At 39.8% G+C, this 21,617-nt stretch overlaps 1 protein-coding gene across 8 annotated transcripts in view; it reads left to right on the forward strand.

The window, feature by feature from the left end:
• Positions 1–21,617, forward strand: part of GHR (growth hormone receptor) — a 150,731-nt gene that overhangs the window by 37,367 nt on the left and 91,747 nt on the right. The window contains exon 1 of one of the 8 annotated variants that reach the window (XM_038125368.1): positions 292–886. The exons of the other annotated variants lie outside the window; for them this stretch is intronic. The gene's annotated coding sequence lies outside the window, so the exon portion shown is untranslated. Of the gene's footprint in view, positions 1–291; positions 887–21,617 lie in introns of those variants that run through there. 8 annotated transcript variants of the gene reach the window in all.

Here is a 21,617-nt window from a genome sequence, read left to right on the forward strand (position 1 = left end):
GTCTGAGCCTGTTACAGTATAGCAGGGGAGCACTGTGGAACTTTTACTTGAAACCTCTAAGAAAACCATAGCTTTTGTAATGACTGTGACAGTTTGCAGTCAAGCAGAGTAGCTCTAAGGACTAAGTCAGATGTTAAGTAAACAGAGTGGAATACAGCATGGTCAGGACTCTACCGGGTCATCTCTTTCATAGGACACATAGATCAAGCCTGGTGAGCTGTGCTTGTTCTGGGGCTTTGGTCTTGTAAGTTGAGTCCTGGCTGGTTTAGGGTGTTGAGCCACCTGAAGGAATGATTTGCAGGGTGCAGTGGGAAATCCTGCTCTTTTTCTAGAATCTGTTTGCAGGTTTTGGCTAAGGCACACATACAACTGCAACACATGCAGCTGAAACATTACAGGCTGGTGCTTGTTCCAAATAGTGCCAGCCTACTGGTCCGGCATGTGTGAATGAGCTTATCTTACAGCTGCAATGTTTTTGTGGTAGGATCAGAAAGAGTGTGTGAGACAGTGCTTTACACTTTTCAGCTGTGATTTCTGACCTTTGGAGAGCGGCAGTGTGCCTCTGGGCCTGCTCGTGCTGGGTGTTGCTAACAAACACTGCACAGGAGAGGTGCTTGTTATGTGATACGGTCACTGCTGGCTGGCTGTACACCAGCCAGTTCTGCTGCTGCAGGACAGCGTGTACAGCACGGAGGGACTGCAGCCTCAGAGGGGGAGAAATGGCCCTCCACTTCCCTGTGAGAAAGGCTATTTTTGTGGAACTGTGTGATGAGCTCTGGTATCTTCCAGCTCTGAGGTGCTTTAATAAGGATGGCTATATCAGTTGAGAAAACATTCCGGAAAAAGAAGTCACTGTTGTAAAGAAGTCTGTACCTCTGGTTCCTAGGTAAGTATTTTGTTTGAACAGCTAATTTTCTTGAAATAATGGATAGCTTTGAGAAAATTAATTTCTTTGGTTGTACTACATCCAGATTTTTTCAGTGGAGTGTAATTTCATCTGCCACAAGGCACACTCAAGTAGGTTGACTACAGTCAACCTACTACAGTGGATTCTGCTTGATGGTTCTCAGGGCTCTAGCTGACCACAGAGGTGCTGGTGCTGACAGTAAGGAAGCATGGCGTTCACCTCTTTAAGTGGTGTGAGGGGCCTGCATAACTTGCATTGAAGCAAGAGGAACAAGAATATTTGCTTTATACATCATTGTAAAGCTAGCATGGCTTTATACAAAGGGGAAGTCTTGCCTCACAAATTTGGTGACCTTCTGTGATGGAGGTGCAGGTTTGCTGGAAGGGGCAGAGCAGTTGATTAGGTCTACATGGGCTTATGCAGTTTGACACTGTCCTGCAGGCCATGCTTGTCTGTAAATTAGAGAGACATGGATTGATGGATCAACTACTTGCTTAACAAAGAGCTGGCTGGAAGGCTACACAGAGTTGTGGTCCAGTACAGTGCAGTACATTGTCCACATGGAGACCAGTGACGAGTGGTGTCCCTCAGGGGTCGGTCCTGGGGCCGATGCTGTCCCACACCTTTGTCAGTGACATGGTCAGTGGGATCGAGGGCAGGCTCAGCAAGTTTGCTGATGACTCTGAGCTGGGTGGGGCAGTCGACACAGGAGAGGAAAGGGATGACATCCACAGGGACCTGGACAGGCTTGAGAGGTGGGACCAGGCAAACCTCAGGGAGTTCAGCAAGGCCAGGTGCAAGGTCCTACACCTGCACTGGGACAATCCCAGACACACCCACAGGCTGGGCAGAGAAGTGGTTGAGAGCAGCCCCGTGAGGAGGGACTTGGGAGTGATGGCCGAGGAAAAGCTCACCATGAGCCAGCAGTGAGTGCTCCCAGCCCAGAAAACCATGGGAATCCTGGGCTGCATCCAAAGGAGCATGGGCAGCAGGTCTAGGGAGGGGATTCTGCCCCTCTGTTCTCCTTCTGTGAAACCCCACAAGGACCACTGTGTCCAGCCCTGGTGTCCCCAGTTTAAGAGGGACATGGAACTGCTGGAGTAAGTCCAGAGGAAGCCACAAAGCTGGTAAGAGGGCTGGAGCTCCTCCCCTAAAAAGACAGGCTGAGAAAGTTGGGGCTGTTCAGCCTGGAGAAGAGAAGGTTGTGTGGAAGCCTCATGGCAACCTGCCAACATCTGAAGGAGCCTACAGGGAAGCTGGAGAGGAACTCTTTATCAGGGACTGTAGAGACAGGCAAGGAGTAATGGGAACAAACTGAAAGAGGGGAAATTTAGGTTAGATATAAGATAGATATAATAGATAGGTTAGATACAATAAATTCTTTACTATGAGTGTAGTGAAACAGTTGCCCAGGGAAGCTGTGGATGCCCTAGCCCTGGCAGTGTTTAGGACAGCGTTGGACAAAGCCTTGAGCAGCCTGGTCAAGTGGGAGGTGTCCCTGCACATGACAGGGAGATTGGGGCTAGATAATCATTACAGTGCATTCCAACCTTTAATATTTCTATGATCTTTGATTTTTCAGGCTTTTGATATATAATGGTATAAGACCTGTACCTAGCATACAGGGAAACTAAGTAATATGTTTGGCTCTTGTATCTTTGATCCAGCTTGTGGCATAGATGAGTGCACTTAATGCCATAATGCGAAAAGTAATGTTGTTTACTGTTGTACCTGTGTTTTTGTTGTGGCCTGTTCAATTGCTTTTTTCTTCAAATATAAAAAGTTAATTTTTTATTAAGATTATGAGTATATTGTGAAAATTATTGCAGGTCTCTTATCCTCTCCTGTTGTAATACTGCAGGTGAAGGTGAAGAGCTCTCTCCATAAAAGCCCAAGGGAGCTTTGTGGAGCTGGTGTGAATAATCCATCTATTGAAAGGAAAAAAAGATAGGACTTAGGAAGAGAGGCTCCTCCTGACTAGTTGTTCATATTGACATGGAATGATATAATGGGAATTTTCTTGTAGAACTTTCTATAGTCACGCTCCTGTTGTTTTGGTTTTTTTTGCTGAGGTGGGAGTTGCAGATTTTAAAAAATAATTTTGGCCTATTGTTTGAACGTTATTTCAAACCCAAGGAAACGAGGAGCCAAGTTAATCACAGGAGATCTTAAATTAGAAGAGGGAAGAAGTTTTTCACAGTGTTAGAATATGTTTAGTGTTTCAGTTTACTAAATCACGCAGAAAAGGAGAAGAGGTTGAATGATCAAGAGCCAGATTCTGGATAATTTATGAAGCAAAATGGAATATGTGCAAGTAGGAAGACCAGTACATGAAAGCCTGGGAAACTAATGGTAATTGGAAAGACTGAAGTTATAGGCTCTGAAGCATTTGGTTCCACTGTCTTAATGGACATTTAACATTCAGTGAACATTTAAGTGAACATTAGGTGGCCAGTAATCAAAAGTGCATGTTTAAGACAAAGAGTAATGATTTGTTTAAGGATGTTTGAGGTGGCTAGACTAAAACACATAAAAAAACCCAGCTTCCTCAAGATGATTGAAAAATTCTAATGTTGTTTGAATTGCATCTAGAAGTGTATTTTCATACTGATTCAAAATTTTTAAAAATTGTTATTATTGTAAAGATTATAGTGTTTCATGGATAGAACTATGCTAGGACTAGAAATACTTAAGTGTAAGTAAGTGTAGGACTGATTTTGTCAGTGGCTTGCATTGCTATGCTTTCCAAATGGCATACTAGTTGCAGTATTAACAGCATGTAAAAATAAAAGGAACAGAAAGATGGTATTTTTGCATCAAGTAGATGGTGTCATTCACATACTCATTTTATATGTGAGGAGTTGGTATATATACTGTTTGTATTGCAGTTTGTGTTTCATTTACTGATGCTGGACTGTGAAAACAAAATGTAAGCTGTCAATAAAAAAGGGCTGGAACTGTTTGTTGTTACAGCTGAAATAGAAGAGCTATCTCTCTCTAGTTACTTTTTTGTTGGGGGTTTTTGAACTTCTGAAAGGTTCCTGCCAGGGAACCTGATCTTGTGAAAGGCTGTGACTGTCTGTGTGAACTGTTCTTATATACAATCCCATTTATAAGAAGCAGAACTGTGGCTTTCTGGGCAAAAGAAGAATTATCCTTTCCACTTTCTACATCTCAGACACCTGATCTGACCAAATACCTTGAAAATGAGAGAAATACATTCATTCCCATTAAGATTGAGCAGTACCACAGAGCAAGAGCCTCAGCTGTGGTTTTGGGGCCTGAAGGTCATACAGCTCTCTCTTCCTGTGACTTTTTATTGTTGCTTCATATCCCAGTAGATTGGTATTTTCCAGATTCTCTGATCACTCCCTATCCTAAGAATACAGATAGGTACTCTTGCAAAATGTTATTAAAATAGCTGGTCAGAAACAGTGTGCTTGTTTACAGGCTGTGTTTTGTGGAGCCTTTCAGACAACACAGGGTGAAACCAGATTGGGGAAAGTGCTGGATATGCTCAGGCAGAGATGGCAGCTGTGACTTCAGCTGAGCATCCAGCAGCCTGCGAACACAGCTGCCATCCCCTGTCCCTCACCAGCGCCTCTCCCTTTGCTTCTATTGAGCAGAAATTGGAGTCTCTCTGAGTTTGGGCTAACATATATGAACTCGGTGATTGGAGCAGTCGGTGATCTCTAATACCAGAGAAGCACATGATGATTTAGCCTATGGGTCATGTGTCCATCCCTGAAAGGCAGAGCTGCAGAAGCCAGTAGAAGTGTAGCACCACTGGAGGTGGTAACTTGCTAATAGAGAAGGAAGGCTGAGCAAGCAGCTGTATTCAGTAAGGCAATTACTGGACAGAAATGAGGCATTTTCCGGGGAAAGAGGAATGTCAATCTATGTTTTGCTCCATTGGTGCAGTTCATCCACTAGTGACTGGTAGTCATTTGTGCTGGTGCTATAGTCACACAAACAGTACTGGAGGAATTTGGACATTAGAAAAATGACAAGAAGGAGTACCAAAAGGACATTTAACAGGCTAATATCTATACTTTACCATGTGTAAGTTTTCTGAGATGCATGAAGGGACTGAGACATCAAGTAATTGTAACAATGTGGGTCAAGGATGGAAGGTACGTGCTTCTGCCTCAACAGCACTGACCTTTTGTGTGTTCTACATTATAAATAGTTGCTTATCGGCAGCTCTGGCTTTTTGCATTGACTTTTGATCCCTACTGCCCTTACCATTCCTTTCTTTGTGTTTGTCTTGTCAGTTACTACAGGAAAGAATGAATGCCATTCATTATATTGTTTTGTCATTAGAAAAAGTCAAAACAAATGCTCATATTCCTTTGACTTTTTCTTTGCAGACTCGTGGTGTGTGGGATGGGTGAGAAATGATGCTTTCAAAACTGTCATTGTAACTCCTTTCTGAGTAATGACATAAGGCTCTAGGGAACTATTTGCAGATAATTTTACAGATTTTAGGTGTATTTTATGTAGTGTTAGTACTTCTTGATATTGTTTGTCTCAAAACATGTATTCATGGGTGTTAAGTACTGGCTGCTCTTGCCTTGATTACCATCAAATCACTGTGTAAAGCATGGTCATTTAATTGTTAACAATTTAAGCAAATGTTGAAATGGTAAAAAAGAGCCATGTGGACCACTAGATATATTTATCATGGGGTCAGGAAGACCCACAAGAGTAGCTTCTCTTCAGCTATTAGTAGAGTTGGGCACTGAGAAGTTGTGGAGGAAATTCAAAACCATGTCTCCAAGTTTTGCCAAGATTACTCAGTGAAATCACTTGTTGCCAGATGCTCATGCTGAATGAAAGAGAACAGCAACCACTGTGGTGGGAATTAGTTTCTGAAATTGCTCAAAGACAATTATCAGTACAGTTGTTTTAGGGGATTATTAATCCTCTGTGAACTGTTCTAGACTTTGAATGACACACCAGCAGGTAGAAGTTATATTTATGAGGAAGTTTTCTCACCTTTACCCTGTTATCTGTGGGAATGCATACAGCAGCTTCTATTTGGGATTTCAGTGTAGCTGTGAAAAAAGGGTTGGAGCACAGATTGTGGGATCAGAGTGAAAGATTTGGTCTGTATTTCCCAAGCAGTAGCTCCTGGAAGTGATATGGAGCTTGTGGCTAGGAATGGAGCCATAACCCTGTCCATGACTGCATGGGAGGCTGTGCAGTGAGTTCAGAAAGACCTCAGCCAGATGTGAGCCTTCGAAGCCTCTGCTCATGGCACTGCTTTCCAAACCATAGCAGAACCTCATACTTATTTTTTTCTTCCTCTTGGAAGAGGGGAATACTTGTGTATTTTGGTGTAGTTTTGAATGTATTGTGCTCTTAGTTTTTGTGCAAAAACTACTTGGAAGTAGTAATAAGCCTGGTGGTGATTGTGTTTCATAGATAGTGTATCCAACCCAAGAGTCCAGGGAGCCTACAAACAGACTATTCCTCCTCCAGCTGTTCTTTTTGGCAGTAGCATGAGCTGAAAGGTTTACATGAATTAAAGAGTCCCGGCTGAGTATGAAGTTATCTGCTGATCAAACCCCTTTGCACAGTTTGTTAATAAAGTGAAAATCCAGGTCTATACTCACTAAGTATGTTTGATTGCTTCAAGGGTAGGTGCTGCTGGGAGCAATCTAGCATCCTTTCTGGAGTCTGGTTTGTTGATTATTGTATGACCCAGTTGGCAGCAAGCCTGTCCTATGAGGCACAGGACAATAATATGCTGCACAGCTATTTTGCTAAGTACTTGAAATACAGTGCCAGCATTATTTGGGACAGATACGTCTTTGATAACCTATTGCTGCTAAGTTGCAGAACAAAAAAACAAATTTTTTTTCCATCATAAAACTTTCCTCCATTGTTCATCAGCAAGCAGAGCCTGAGGAACTCTGCTTCTGTTGAGATTTAAGGGAAAGTTTTTAGTCAAAGTGTAAGTTCATCCTGTTGCTCACTAGCAAATCTGCTTATTTTGAAGTCTTTCCTACAATACTAGATCTCTAAGCATTTGCTCAAAATTCAGCATAGTTTCAGAAAATTCACATTGAGCTGTCAAACTTCTTTAGAAGTTATTTTCATAAATCCAGAAAAACTAAAACTTCACTAGTTGGTATCCTCTAAGATAATCTTAGTTTGCAACTCTTGTCTCTGCCACATAATGACTTACCTGCAGGAAACAAGCACTTCTTCACCAGTCTCAGAATGGCTAAAAACTTGCTCTTTAGCAAAAAATAGGAATCAGGCATGCTTCAAGTACAAACCAGTCTCTTTGTGGAGACTTACCGCAGGCCCTCGGATACACTTGTTGTCGCTCTGCAAAGTTAATTCAGTCACCTGGTATGGTTAGTCTGATTTTTTTTTCCTCTGTTTAAATTTCTCTGTTGTTTGAACTCTGCCTGAAAAGTAGACTGGCACATGTTCTCTTATTTTTCAGATCAGTCATGCCAGCTATGCATAAAAGAGCTGGAGCAAAAGCATTCCATATCCGTTAAGTGTTTTATTTTCCAGACTGAAAACTGAATACTTGCAGCTTGTATGTCATTATATGCTTGTCATTCCTAATTACTTTCTGGCATGTTCCTGGGTGTTTTGTAGACAAGAAAATGCATTTGATTATTTTTTTAAGCTAGGCTAGGGAAAAAAAAAAAAAAAAAAAGAAGAAAAAAGTGAGAATTCTACAAGAAAACCAGAGAGGGACTTCTTACAAGGGCAGGCAGAGATAGGGCAAGGGAGAATATCTTTAAAATTAGTGAGAATTGGTTTTGATTAGACATTTAGACGAAATTCATTATTGTGAAGGTGGTGAGGCATTGAAATAAGTTGCCCAGAGAGCTGGTGGATGCCCCATCTCTGAAGATACTCGAGACTGGGTTGGATAGGGCTTTGAGAAACCTGATCTAGTGAAAGAGTTCCTTGCCCATGGCAGTAGGGTTGGAACCTAGATGACCTTTAAGGTTCCTTGCAGCCCAAGCCATTCTGTCATTCTGTGAGGTAGAAAACTACTGGGAGAAGGAAATGTGTGGACATAATAACTTCTTCCTTTCTGAAAGAGTAACTTGCTTTGTCTCTTATTATCAGTAAGCATTTTGTCTTGAAAAAGTAAGACTATTGCATTTCATAACTGGAATTAATCATCAAGCATATAATTACTTTCAAAGAATGTAAGTATGTGATTTTTCCCTGAGGGCATTCTGAATACTGTGGCATGTTTTACTGAAGGAAAACATTGAGATTGCATATCAGATTTTATATGCACAAATTCGTAAATGTGTACAGAGAAGCAGATTTGTAGTTCTGACCCTTCCAATAGGCTACCAAGTGAGCTACAATAACTCACCTGAGGCTAGTGGTAAATAGAAACTGCGTCAATGGAGATAGGAGTTTCCCCAGCTGGCATTTCCTTTGCTTCTTTAGGTTTTGTTCTTTCTTGACAGTCACTTGACAGTTTGACTACTCTAGAAATGTGCTGGGGTATCGGAAGCCTGTTATCTCCTAAAATAGCTGTTGTTTCTCATATAGAATGTAAATCTTCAGAGTCACTGAAATGAAGTCATGCAGCTTTGTGGGGCTTGTGTCAATATGCAGGCTGCTTATAGTAGATTCACATGTGAAATTACATTCAAAGGCTACGGCTGCAAATTTAAGCCCAGATTGATTATTTGTGGTGGCTCTCATCTCTCAGCCACGGGAGCTGTAGTGTAGGCTCCATGAGCTGCACCCCTAACTGGAAGCTGTTTTCATTGGGCTGATGCAACTTGTTCTACAACTGCCTGGTTCCAGGAGAGATGGGATCCTGTGGCAGGAGCCTGCCTTGTCACCAAGAAGGGCTAGTCAAATCCTTCTGGGACCAGCCCACAGCAAAGTCGGTTTTGGCCATGCACAAAGCTGATTTTTGCCAGCCCTATGTACCAGCCAGCACAGGGGAAATGTGACCTGATGGTAGCTTGTCTGTGTGGGTGGCCTCCAAAGTTTGTTAAAGTTGCGGAAGAATACTCACATGATGTAGTATTAAGTGTCTCCACCAGATTTGTCATTTGCCTTCTGTAAAGACTCAACAGACTATGGGAACTGCAAGGCCACCTCAGCCACCTCAGTTTAGAGCCTGCTTTTCAGTGGTATCTGCTGAATTTTACTGGTAATATGCTGCCTACTGTGATAAACAGGAGCAAAGACTCTTGCCTCAGGTGACAATAATTTATTACTTATACAGTGCCACAGTCATGGTTTGCAATTCAGTCAGCTATGCTAAACAAATATGAAGATACCTGCCATGGAGAACTGCCAGCATTCAGGAATAGAGGGATAATTTATGGTGCTGAACAAAACAAATATAGTCACCTGTGGCTGTACTGCATGGTGAGTATTTGTGCTTTTGTAGACTGTATTCCTAATCTAATGATTCCCAGTATTAGTTGCTTTTTTGTGCCTTGCTAAAATAGCTGTAGAAAAATATTTTCCTGAAATCTGAGGTTTTAAAGGAATGTTGAATATAGCCTGATGAAATATGACAGCACAGGAATCCTGGAATTTTTAACTTACAATGAAGATAATTAGTCTCTTTGGTGCAATGACGTGTATAAACTTTTCACTATAGGCTTGCCTCTGACTGAATGAAATAAATAGTAATTTTTCTGGAATAAAAAAGTTTTCAAGAAGTCAAACCAGTTCCAAATTTTGGCTTGAATTAGAGTAAAATTTCATCTCTCAGAAGTAGTCATGACTGTGTAACTCATAAATGCTGGACTGGATAAACACATTTAAAATAAAAACTTTTTCAGTCTAAAGGATTATTTTAATGAGTTAAAAAGTTCAAATAAGTCCAAATAAGTTCAAATAATTTCAAGTGCATTCATACAAATACAAAAATATTTTGTATTGCATAAAATGATATAAATTTGCTAGAGATATGAATTTTAGTCTTCCTATAGAATTATGCATCAACATGAATGAAGCCAACTGAATTTTTTTTCATGTCCCCAGAAGGGTCTGTTACTAAACTGTTTTTTGCTGCCAGGGTAACTGCTGTCAGGGTTTTTTTAATAGAGAAATAAGTATTTTACAGTGTTCATGAAGATATTGAAATGCCTTGTAAAAGACAGAATTTTGTTAAATGATTGTTACTGATGCAAGGTATTGATTATGCAGGATACTACTCTTGGGCAAAGATTGTGGTAGACATAATGCTGCTGCTGGTGCCATGGTGGGCACCTCTGGTGCTCACTCTGGTGAGTGGATGCACTTCTGTCCTTTGGAGAGTGTGCAGCATGCATAGGAAGCTGTCTCCTCTCATTTGGATGGGTCTGCAGAGACCCTCAGCACCTTTGAGTGAGCTCCACAGGGTGTGCTACAGGGTTGTTTTGATTTTCTTTATTACCTAGCTGGAAAAGAACTGCTTCACCACCAAGAGCGTGGTTTCCAGGCTGCAATGCTTTGGGCTTGCCTCCCTTTTCCTTGCTCCCTCACAAGTCTTGCATCTCCTCTGTAAACAAACTGTCACTCTCTTAAGCTTTCTCCACAGATCAGGTTTTCTGAACATTTTATCTTCATTGCCCTCTTTGGCAGTGTCTTTCACTTGGCAGCAGTATTGGAAAGGAGAAGCCCTCTAGCATGTGCTGCTCCCATTAATGTGCTACAGCATTCCAGGTGCCTGTGAGACAATGGCATTTTCTCATCAACTTTTTTTCCCTTTTGATTTCCACTGATTTGGTTTTTTCCCCTCTTCTCCTGGCAAAACTGCTGCCTAGCCTGTAACTCTTTACACTACATTGGTCAGTGGTGCAATATGACACATTAAATCTTGTAGTACAGCAATAAGAAAAGTGTATTAAATCATGAGAAATCCCTTGATTTGATCAGGTTTCTGTTTGTTTTTTTCTTTTTTCTTTTTTTTTCCCCTTCAGATGCTGCCCCAAAAAAATGTGTGTAAGAGGAAACTTCAGGCTGAAAATTGCTTTAGTGAAACACAAAACATCCATTTTTATTTCCAGGTCAGGTGTGGGCATGACAGGATTTGCTGTGGATCTTGGACAAGTCCCATGCTGTATTAGCATGACATTGGTGCCCTGCTGCTCTTTGTCAGAGCCAACACCAAAGTCCTGTTTGGTTTTTGATGTGTAAAGGTCTTGGCTCTCCTTTCTTCATGGACTGAGGTGGTAACTGCAATTGCCAAGCTGAACATCTGCAGTATGAGCTTCCCTTTGGATCCTAACTGCTGCTTACAAAACTTTGCAAACACAGCTTCTAAGCTGGCAGGCTGTTTGTCTTCGGCTACAGGGAGAACCCTCATAAAGGCTTTCATTCTCCCTGAGGTCTATTGCAAAATGAGAATGTTCCCTTTCTCTTTGGCATCAACTCAGGTTTGTAAACTTTGATAACAAAAGAAATACTGAGTTCATATTCCAAAATACTTGGAATCTAGTTGTTGATTTTTGGGTACATAGGGCTGTTGCTCTCACACAGAATAATTTTGCCTTTAAAATTCCATCTGATCCCTTTACACATTTTCTTGTTTATTCTGTCAGATGGCTTATTCCTGGAAAACATAATACAAGCACAATTTCCAAATTGTGCTCAGGGTAATTGTTCTCTCTTGCTGTGAAAGCACTTGGTGGGATGCATAGTGGACATTTCCTATGTTACTGATTTTTTAGCACCATGGATGGGAATTTTCACATTACCAGAGACAATGAATGGATGGGGTGGGTACCTAGAGATGGAGATGGGCCGGTAGCACATGGGTGTGATGTTCAGCTGGGAGTTCTGACTGTTGGGCAAGTAGGAAGGGCTGGTATCTCAGAGAGGCTGCCGCAGGTGAGACTTGTCAGGGGTCACCTACTGACATCCATTCACTCATCTTGGGTACAGATTGCCCCCTTGTTCTCCAGCCTATCTCCTTCTCTAGGACATCCCAGCTTCTTTTTGCCTTTGAGGCTGACCATGACTGCACATGCATCAAAAAGTGAGCTTCCATTTAGCAGCCTGTTTGTTCATCTTAATCCAGATGCTGGATTCTTTTATCTTTTGTTATTTTCACACATTTTGGGGGTAAGAAAGACAGAGGGGAGTGCTGGGTTGTAAGGACTGGTTTACAGAGGCGTTGAAGATGGGGCTGTTCCGCATTGAGGAATAATGTTTTTTCCCTGTACAGCATTAATCACTTTGCATTCCATTTCCACTATGACAGCTCAGATATAATTACTGTTCACCTTGGGCCACTTAAATGAGTACTGTATATTCCTGGGAACCTTTTAACCTGCTAAATTAATCACATGGAGAAAGTTAATGCTATTTATATTTAAATAAAAATTTGCAAACCAGGCAGGAGGGAAGAGTGTTTTTGTGTACAGTGTTACCATTTACACTCAGCTACTTGAGGGAGGCTGGTGGCCTTTTGAGAGATTATGGATATGAGCTTCTGCTTAAGACAATTGACTGTAATAAAGAGTTGGGTTTTTTTAAAAGGGCACTGTCCATTTGAATATTGTGACAGTCAGTAATGTTAAATGCCTTTTGGGGGCTATAGCCTCTTTTCTCATTAGTCCTTTTTATTTATTGATACTGTCATATTTGGAGGGGGTTGGGTGCTGAAAAGAGGTGAATATATGTAACAAGGTTCATTCTGTTTTGTTTGCTCCCTATTTACCTCCATGTCCATTTAGCGCCTTGCTCGAGATTTGATCTTACACATAGTGCTATAAAATGCCTAAAAGCATTCAATTTTCAAAGAGGTGCAATATGCCTTCCTCTTGCTTTTAATGAAATTTTACAGCCTTCAGTGTTGCGTACACTGATTTTGCAAATGTAAATCCTAAAGGCTGATGCCTCAGAAGAAATACGAAAGCTCATTTTTAAGCACAACTTTAAGCTAGCATCTTGAACATTGAATGCCTGTGGTAAGCTTGGCAAGTCATGTAACTTCTTAATACAATCCCATTCATTATCTTTGGCATATGAATTTCTCAGCTATTTAAAATAAAGAGAGTGGAAACAGCATCTTTTTATACATCTTCTTTCTCAACCTGTGAGAAAACTGACGTACAGACATATGTGTTGTGTATTAGTTGCTTTCTCAAGGTTGACACTACTTAGGTCCTGATTCTGCAGTACAATTTCTAAGCATGAGCCAGTGTAGAAATCACTGGTGAAGAGTGAGAACACATGCATCTCTGTGAAAAGGGCTCATTTCAAGTCTGGACAGTGTTGAGGAGGAGCAACAAGGTGAATTGTGTCATGGAAATGTTGGACAAACTGTTTCAAGTGCAAGGAAGGGACAGGAGTAAAACTAGTGTATAGCACTGAGTCATACTTGTTTAAAAATATTTTAAAAATTGCTTTCCATGTTAAAATAACCAGCAGTTGTGTTTGCTTGCTAGAATTCATGTAGTTAAATTGTTATCTTGGGAGAGTGTGCTCCCAGTTCAGAGGATGTTACCCAAACTTTACCAAAGTACAGGAATTTCAGTGTGTTTCACCATTAAGCTGCTTTTAAAAGTGAAGACACATCCTGCCTTCTCTTCTTCATACTTTTTCTTTAAGCAACAGTTAAACCATCTCAATGACACTTAGTGCCACTTATCATTGGGAGACAGATGAACACTGAACTGTTTCGCCCTTTGCAATTTATTTGTCACTTCAGGGTGGTGACAAGTGGCCTTTAATTAAAAGGAGGGACAATTATGTTTAATTGATTGCATTGGAGGATTTTAAAAATCTTCTTAATTGACTACTTAAGATGTTTTCCTCTTAAAAAGAAACTGATATATTCATTTGTATATTTGTTTCATTGTCTGAGAGCAAATATCAACAGCATTCCAGAACCTTCTCCTCTTGCAGTGAATGTTGCAGTTTATCTACACGTCATCTATGGCTCATACTGTTGCACCCAAACCTAAATTCTTCAGATCTTGATTACCAAGAACAGAGGTTTGTTTTGTTGCTCTGCTGACCATCAGCATCATTAGCTAACACATTTCCTTTGTGTCTTCAAGTCAAATGCAGCTACAGCGATATTTCTGTTTGTGTAGCTTGCATGCTTTGTAATCATCAAAAAATCAAAAGAGCAGCCTTTTCAAAAGTACGTATGACTTAATAAATATGTTTCTGATGTTTGTACCTACTGGAAGAGGCATTTAGAGAAGGGAGGAGAAGGATTTATTGAGAAATAAAAAAATGACTCATCAGAAATACTTGTCCTCTTTTCTTTCCCTTGCGTGGCTATTTCCATTAGAAACTGGAGTGATCAATGTCTGCCTGAATGAAATTGAGGAGATAGCTCTCAGAAGGTGAAATATTTTGTAATTTTTAACCTTCCATTTCTATGTTTATGTCTGCTAAGGATGAAAGAGTTTAGTAGCTCTGAAGAATGTTTGTCTAGTTTACTTAGGATATCTTTTTCTAACAGAAAAAAAAAAAGAAACAGACAATGTTTGCCCTTTTTCCTGAAATTCCCAACATGAATGTGTTTATCCCACACTAGATGGTAAAGATGGACTCCTTCTGACAATTAAAGTTGCTCTCCATTAAGAATTGTGTGTACTGCACTTAATGAAGCAGCACTTAGCTTTGCTAACATCACTCTGGAGCAGTACAGAAGTTCTTTTAGCACACAAGTGGATTCCCAGAACTCTTGCTTTGTAAATAATGTCTGTGCCCAGTGAGCCCTAATTGATAATGACTGTTAATGTAATACCTGCTGGCTAGGCCTGGTCTTTACTGAAAGAGCTCTTTGAAACTTATTTATTGATTGCTGCAATCAGTTTAGTTTAAAAAAACAAAACAAAGAATGGGAAAAAAAACCACCAAAAAACCCCAGACATTAATTTGGTTTCAGTGTTCTGATAATTGTTTTTCTTATTTGATAGAGTTAGAGATATTAAAGTCTCAAAACCCTTGTCTACCTTTTTACTTGTAAAGCATGCTGTAGTTTTGATTATGATCTCAGGAGTGGATATTGAATAAATGTAATTTTCTGTCCAGTTCATGAAAGGCCACCCCAAAAAAAAAAGGGCATACAGTTTGTCTACTCTCTGTATCATGAGGTTTTTATAAACTAATTATTATTTATTTACCTGTGCAGAAAGTGAGGTTTAGTCACAAGGCTGAGGTGGCATTCTCCTCCCTGTCCTCAGGGTTTCTGTTGCTTTGTATTTGCACACACTGTACAGACATGAAGTTTTGAACCCTTGTCCCATGGTATAGACTATGGCCAGCTTTGCTGCTGTCTGCAAAAGGGATGGGAGTTGTGCTTTCATCTGGTGAAGTTGTGCTTTTGTCCTTCTCACCTTTAGTGTTTCCTTACAGGTTTTGATTTGATTGCCATTATTAGAGAATGGATAATGCTTGACATAGATCATCCAGTGGTGACATTCACGTCATGTTTTCCTCTTCTCTATCTTCCTTTGTGGACATTTCAGTAGTTAAATTCTTATTACTGAATTACTTAATGGTTGCAAAGTGATCAGTTTATGAAGGGATAGCTGTATTTGTTTTGTCTTTATGTATTTTTACTTCAAAGGTGATTTAGTTATCATTTTTTATGACTTGCACTAACTGATGTAGAAATGCCTAGTGGGAGGTAAGATTTGCTTCAAATGACCTGAGAAACAGTAGTCCATAGAAGAAAGCATGAAAAATAATTAATTTTTGATTTTTAGTAAAGGTTTAATTAATAAATAATTAGTAGTCTCTCTTTATTGCTGGGTGGTTTTTGCTCTCAGCTTTTTACTGCATTTTAGACTAATTTTTAGTATGTATATCACAGTTTTATACCAACTAGGAAGACAAATACACTACATAAAATTAGAAAAATAGCTAAAATCTAGCAGTGTATTTTAGTTGGGGTAACATAAACTTAAGTAGCATTTTGTGGAAAACTGAGTTCTGATGTTGATGTGTCCCTTTAAGGGTTTGTGCTTGGAGACTAATTTATGCCCTTACTCACTCTGCATCTCACATGTATTTTGGCTGAGCAGTTGCACCCTGAATCTTTTGTTACAAGTTTATCAAGCCAGTTGGTATAATCTGTCAGTCCAGGGTCTGAAATGGACCTGGGATCATAGTGGTTCATAATTTACAGTTCAGTGGGTGCTTTACAAGTGACTACTCTAACCAGTGGAGGGATGATGCAGTTGTAAATGATTTAAGGCACAAGGAGTGCAACAAAATAGTTCAAGACACAGCCAGACCATAAAAAATTAAACATCCATACAGTATAAATGTCTTGTTGTGACATATGTAGTCATAAAACCAGCCAAGCAAATTTACAACACACTTTTATTTTACCATTAATCTGTACAAATAATAACCATTACTAAGCATTTCTTTCCCGGCTGTTATTGCAGCCTAACATATTGGTGTATAATATATTCATGTTAATGATAAACATAGTTAGTTAAAAATCCCCTCCTTTACAGAAAAACACTTCCAATACAATGGAAAATTTTAAGTGATTTGTAGCTCTTTTGAGCATCCTACAGTATGGTAAAGAGTTTTGAGCTTAGGGATATTGTAGACTGTTAAAAGGCCTGGGGTTTTGGTGGTTTTTTTGGAGGGTTTTGTTTGTTGGTTTGGTTTGGTTTGCATTTTTAAATTTATTTTCTCAGAATTTTGCATTCTGCATATCTGTGTCCATTCCCAGCATGCCCTCTTATGAACCTTCACAGTTTTGGTCTTTGTTAATAGCTTCTGTTTATTAATAAGGCTGCACCTCTGCTGAAAGTGGCTTGACAGCTGATGTGATTGACAGTATTTAAAACTAGTAGAGATGTTTGCCTTTCTTTTCAGGATGTTAAAAAAGTTTTTTGGCTCTTTCACATAGCGGTTATCCATCACTTCACTGGGATACCCTCCTAACAGCACCATGGGATTGTGCTGGTGTGAAACAGGGCAAGCTGGTACTGTCTTGTGCATCCTGCCATGCCAGGAATACTTCCAAGAGGTGCTTTTGCTGAACACCAGAACCTGTCTTTCATCCTTCTATCCTTTCTGCGTGATAGCCTCCTTGGATTACATATTCTGGGGGAACCACAGGGGTATTTGGACTAAGGTCAGGATGTGACAAGGCATGGTTGTAGCGCTCCTAGTGTTGTACCAAAGTCCCTTAAAAAAGGCCTTGCAGCATCTCTCTGAGATTGGTGTCCCCAGCAGGTGGAAACGGCTGCCTGGGAGCTGTGGATGGGTACTTTAAGCATACCTGGAACTGGGACCTGCAGAATGGCGACCTCTTTACTATTAAAATGTTTTGTTCTTAAAACACACTTAAGAATTGTTTTCTTAAGTGGGACTTGACCCAAGCCAGAGATCTGCCAAAGACCATGGTGAGATAACCAGGCTTCATTGGAAAGGGGTAACTTCTTTCAGGAGCAATGTGCTTGGGAGCATTCCTGTGTTTATTTTGACGCCCAGCCCAAGTGGGGACATCTGATACTAGTCCTTTTGCTCCTCTTCTGACTTTCTATATTGAGGTCATTTTTGTTTCAGCATTTTGCTGACAAAGACCTGGACACTCTTCTAATGTTTTCAAGTGAAAAGCAGCAACCGTGGTGAATTCCTGTGATGGAGGAAGGCATGTCCTGATGCATGCTAAGGCCAAATTGACGAAGGGTTTTTAAAGCCTTGACTTGGTGCAGATCTAATTTCAAAGGACAGAATAGCATTTTAGTTTCAATTTCATAATCACATAAAACTGTTTTTAATGGCTTTCCAACAGAGACATCACACAAGGTTTTTCTTTTTCTTGTGCTTATTATATTGTATAATTGGTTTCTGGTAGTATCAAAACACTAGGAAGTATCTCTCAATAACATAATTAATCTCTAAATGTTACAATTTAGTCTTAGCAAGGTCTGTTTTCCCAGAACCTGATATTTAACATCAAGACACTTTGAATTGTGTCTATATGCTTCGGTGCTGTCCTGTGGTTTCGGCAGTCAGTGCAGTGTTCAAATCACAATACCTAGTGCCTGCATCACCTCAGCTTTTGATGGCCACCACTGTGTCACTGGGCAGTTGTATCTAGTAATGCCTGCAGCGAATGGGATTCAAAAGCTTATAAATACAAAGCAGCTTCCTCTAGAGTGTTGTGGGGTTCCACCTTGTATTAAAAATAACATAGCAGCCAAACTAAAAACATTAAGGCTTGGCTCTAGCGGTCCAGGTTTTCAGAAAGTGAGCTTTCAGGTCTAACTGCTTTTATGTATGTGTGTCAATTACCACTACTACTAGAATATGCATAAGTAGCACCTAAATACAAAAATAAAACCAAACCAAAACCTGTGATATATATATATTGAACTTGCTAGGTGCTTCTTAAAACAAGATGGCTGCATTAAGTGTGAGCTGTATTCATGAGTTTGCAGTGGGAAAATACCTGAAATTGATCCATTTTTTTCCAGCATATCTATCAAAATCCCGTGGAATATTATGCAGGGCTCTATTATACTGTGTGTAGGCTGCTTCTGTGGAAGCTGAGTGGCTCTTGATGCCTCCTCAGGTACCTGATGCAAATGCCATCTTCCCATGCTGTCAGGGCTGCCAGCAGCTGTCCTCCGGTGCAGTCCAGAGAAAGGACAGAGCACTCTGCCTCACTGCAGGTGGTGCAGCTACTGAAGTTTGCTTATAAATAATTTGGATGGTGGAGCAATAATAAAGAAGTCATGTGGTTCTTTTTGGAACTATTTGGTTTGCCACAAGCCTATAGATGATGACAGATCTCTGCCTTTCAGTAAGAAAGTTTTTGTTGCACAGAAGGTAAATATAGGCTGTGGAAGTTTTTGAGTGTATTCATGCTGTTGACCTATAGTTAATGAGCAATTCATCTTGGCTCTGTTGAATAGCAGATTAATTTGCATCATTCTGTGTTTTCTTTCTAAAGCTGGCAGCTGGCAAGTAATTGGCTTTCAAAGCAGGGGTCTAAATGTAAAGAAATATAAATAAAAGAAACTGACTTGTATGAATATAGCATTGATATACCAGGATTTTTTGGGGGAGCAGAATAAGAGAATACACCTGAAAATAACAGTGGCTGATGTTAAACAGAAGGATAGTAATTTGTACCTCTGCAGCATGTTTTTCATATGCTTTTGAAATACTTGAAATACATGTTCTCCAAAAAGAGCAAACACATGAGACTCTTCAAGATTTGAGCTAGAAATAACAAGCCCAAGAATTGCAAGAGTTACTCTGAAAAGCACTAATAATTCTGTGGACATAAAACCTCTGTCTTCAGAAGCCTAAGAATGTTTGTCTATTATTTGTCAGGCTATTGAGCTACGTCTAAGACATATAGTGCATACCATTGCAAGCTGTTCTCCTTTTTAATATTACAGACCCTTTTTTTTTTTTTTTTTTTTTTTTGCTAAACACTGTATAAGGAGATCATTAACCCCTGATGTTCTCAGTTAAGAATAAAATAAGTATGTGACAGATAGAGAACAGCAGGAAAAGACCTTGAAGCAAAAGGATAAGGGATCTGTTCATGTTTTATTAAGAAAAAGCAAAGACTTCTCATCACCATCACGACTTTTTCTAAAAGGTGAAAATATTCTTTTCCCATATTGACTTGGTTTATTTATACTTGATATTCATGTAAATTTCTTAAGCATTTATACTTTTGAACTAGAGAAAATAAGGGAAATTCACTTGAGTTCTTTATTCTTTGTTTGAAGACTGCTGTAGCAAAGCCAACTGGGTTTCTGTGATGTTTTATATCTCCATAATAATTTCTACTGAGTAGGGATCTGGTCATGACATTTTTGCTCTCTGGTATAAACCTAACTGTTTCAGTTTTCTTCTGCAGTTAAGCCCAAATCAGTATCTCTTGATGCTTCCAAAAACAAAAATGCTCTTTAAATGAGCGCTCTTTGCTCATTTGGTGGTTTGAAGTCTGTATTTGATTCTTATAGTACAGCAGACCCTTATGGTCACACAGCTGCCACCATCAGGGAGGTTTTTGAAGAGGCTGGTACTGCTCACCTGGGTGTTGGTATCTTTTCATAGCAGTACAGTAACTTTTCTTGAGTCTTCATATTTATTTAATTGAAGGCAAATTTTCGAGTTATTGCTGCATTTAAGAGTAGCTAATTGCAATACTGTTTGCAAAATCTTTGTTTTACTACAAGATATTTCTGCAGCTGAAGTTGTGGAAGGTTTGCTGTTCTGGGCTGTTCCCTTAATGCTTTAGGCTGATATAACTTGGGCTTAACCAGGAGCAAGCCACAAGATTGCTGGATGAAATCCCAAACACATCGTAAACAAGTGGGAAATATACCCCTGAGAGGTTGCTGTCTCTCCATGGTCAGAACCATACTAAAACAAACCTGATTGTGAAGAGAGGATTTGATCAGCAACAAAGGAGCTACAGACAATATTCATACCATTTTTCACCCACAGCTGGGCAGGGCAGTGTGTAAACACAGACTGGTGTCTGTCACTGTTGCCGTGCCGTGCCATGCCATGCCGTGCCATGCCATGCCCTTGCTTGGATAGGAAAGAATCTGATTAGCATGAACCATCAACTTCCTTCACTGAAATTCTTAGATCTGTTGTTTACTAAACATCCAGATTCCTTAGTAAAAGTGTCTAGTGATTGCAGGTTTTTACTCTACAGATATTTTACAGAGCAAGTACTGCTAAGCTACTTACCTGTGTGATTCTTCATTTTTTCCTCAAGGTGGTACGTAAAGAAGGCTTTATTCTGCATCCCCCTTGCTCAGCGTAATACCACAGTGACAGGAGTGCAGCAATGTTTGCTGCATGCTTACAATGCATGCTTACAAAAGGATCTTGCCATAATTGACAATCCTAACATGTCACAGAAGCAGGTATCTGGCTGGTGTTAGCTTTGTCGGTTGGTTTCTTTGTAGCTTGGAGTCTTAATTAACCTCCGGGAGCCTGAGGGATTACTTAAACATACATGCAATTATCTTAGTGTTCAGGAATTTTATATGTTTATTTTTTAAATCCTTCCTTCATTCCTTTTCTAGGACTGGAATGTAAAAGAACATATTACCATAAAAGTTTCTAAAATTATATTTATGCATAAAATGCATATTATGATAAAGGATTTCTCTCTCGGGCTCAGATTAGGAATTACATTCACAATATTTTTCTTGTTGCTATTCCCTGCTGGATTTCTTCATCTGATAATATTACTGTTTAGGAAGTGGTAACTTATGCATGTAACAAGTTAATTGTAAAAGCCCAAAAGGGGTAATTTGATTGTGCTACTGAGACAATAGTAGTCAAGCACTCTGGTCTGCGGTTGCCGGTTTTAAATTACCACAATTGTTGTAAATCATGCAAAGGAATTGTGGGAAACAGAACTTTCAGCTTTTTATTAGAAATGCCCCATTTTCTGTCCAGGATCACTCAGCCATCTGTCTTACAGACTGCAGTAGTGCTTTACAGACCATTCCTTCAGCAACCCAGGGCAGTAAGAGTGGTGTGAGGGAACATTCCTGAGTATTGCAGCATCTTTGAAATCTTAACTATGCAGGTTTGTGGCTAAGAACCAAGTCCACTTCTCAACGTAAATGCTGCATAAGCAGGCACTGGTGATTTTCCATGTTAGGAGTTCCTCACATGTTTCATATCACATAAGTAGCTAGTTAGCACTGAAAATAAAAAGAACATTTTATATGCCCTCTTCTTTGCTATATAAGAGATGCTTCTCCTTTTTACTTTTAAA

Source organism: Motacilla alba, chromosome Z (genome assembly GCF_015832195.1).
Source record: "Motacilla alba alba isolate MOTALB_02 chromosome Z, Motacilla_alba_V1.0_pri, whole genome shotgun sequence".
In the NCBI taxonomy this organism is placed as follows: domain Eukaryota; kingdom Metazoa; phylum Chordata; class Aves; order Passeriformes; family Motacillidae; genus Motacilla; species Motacilla alba.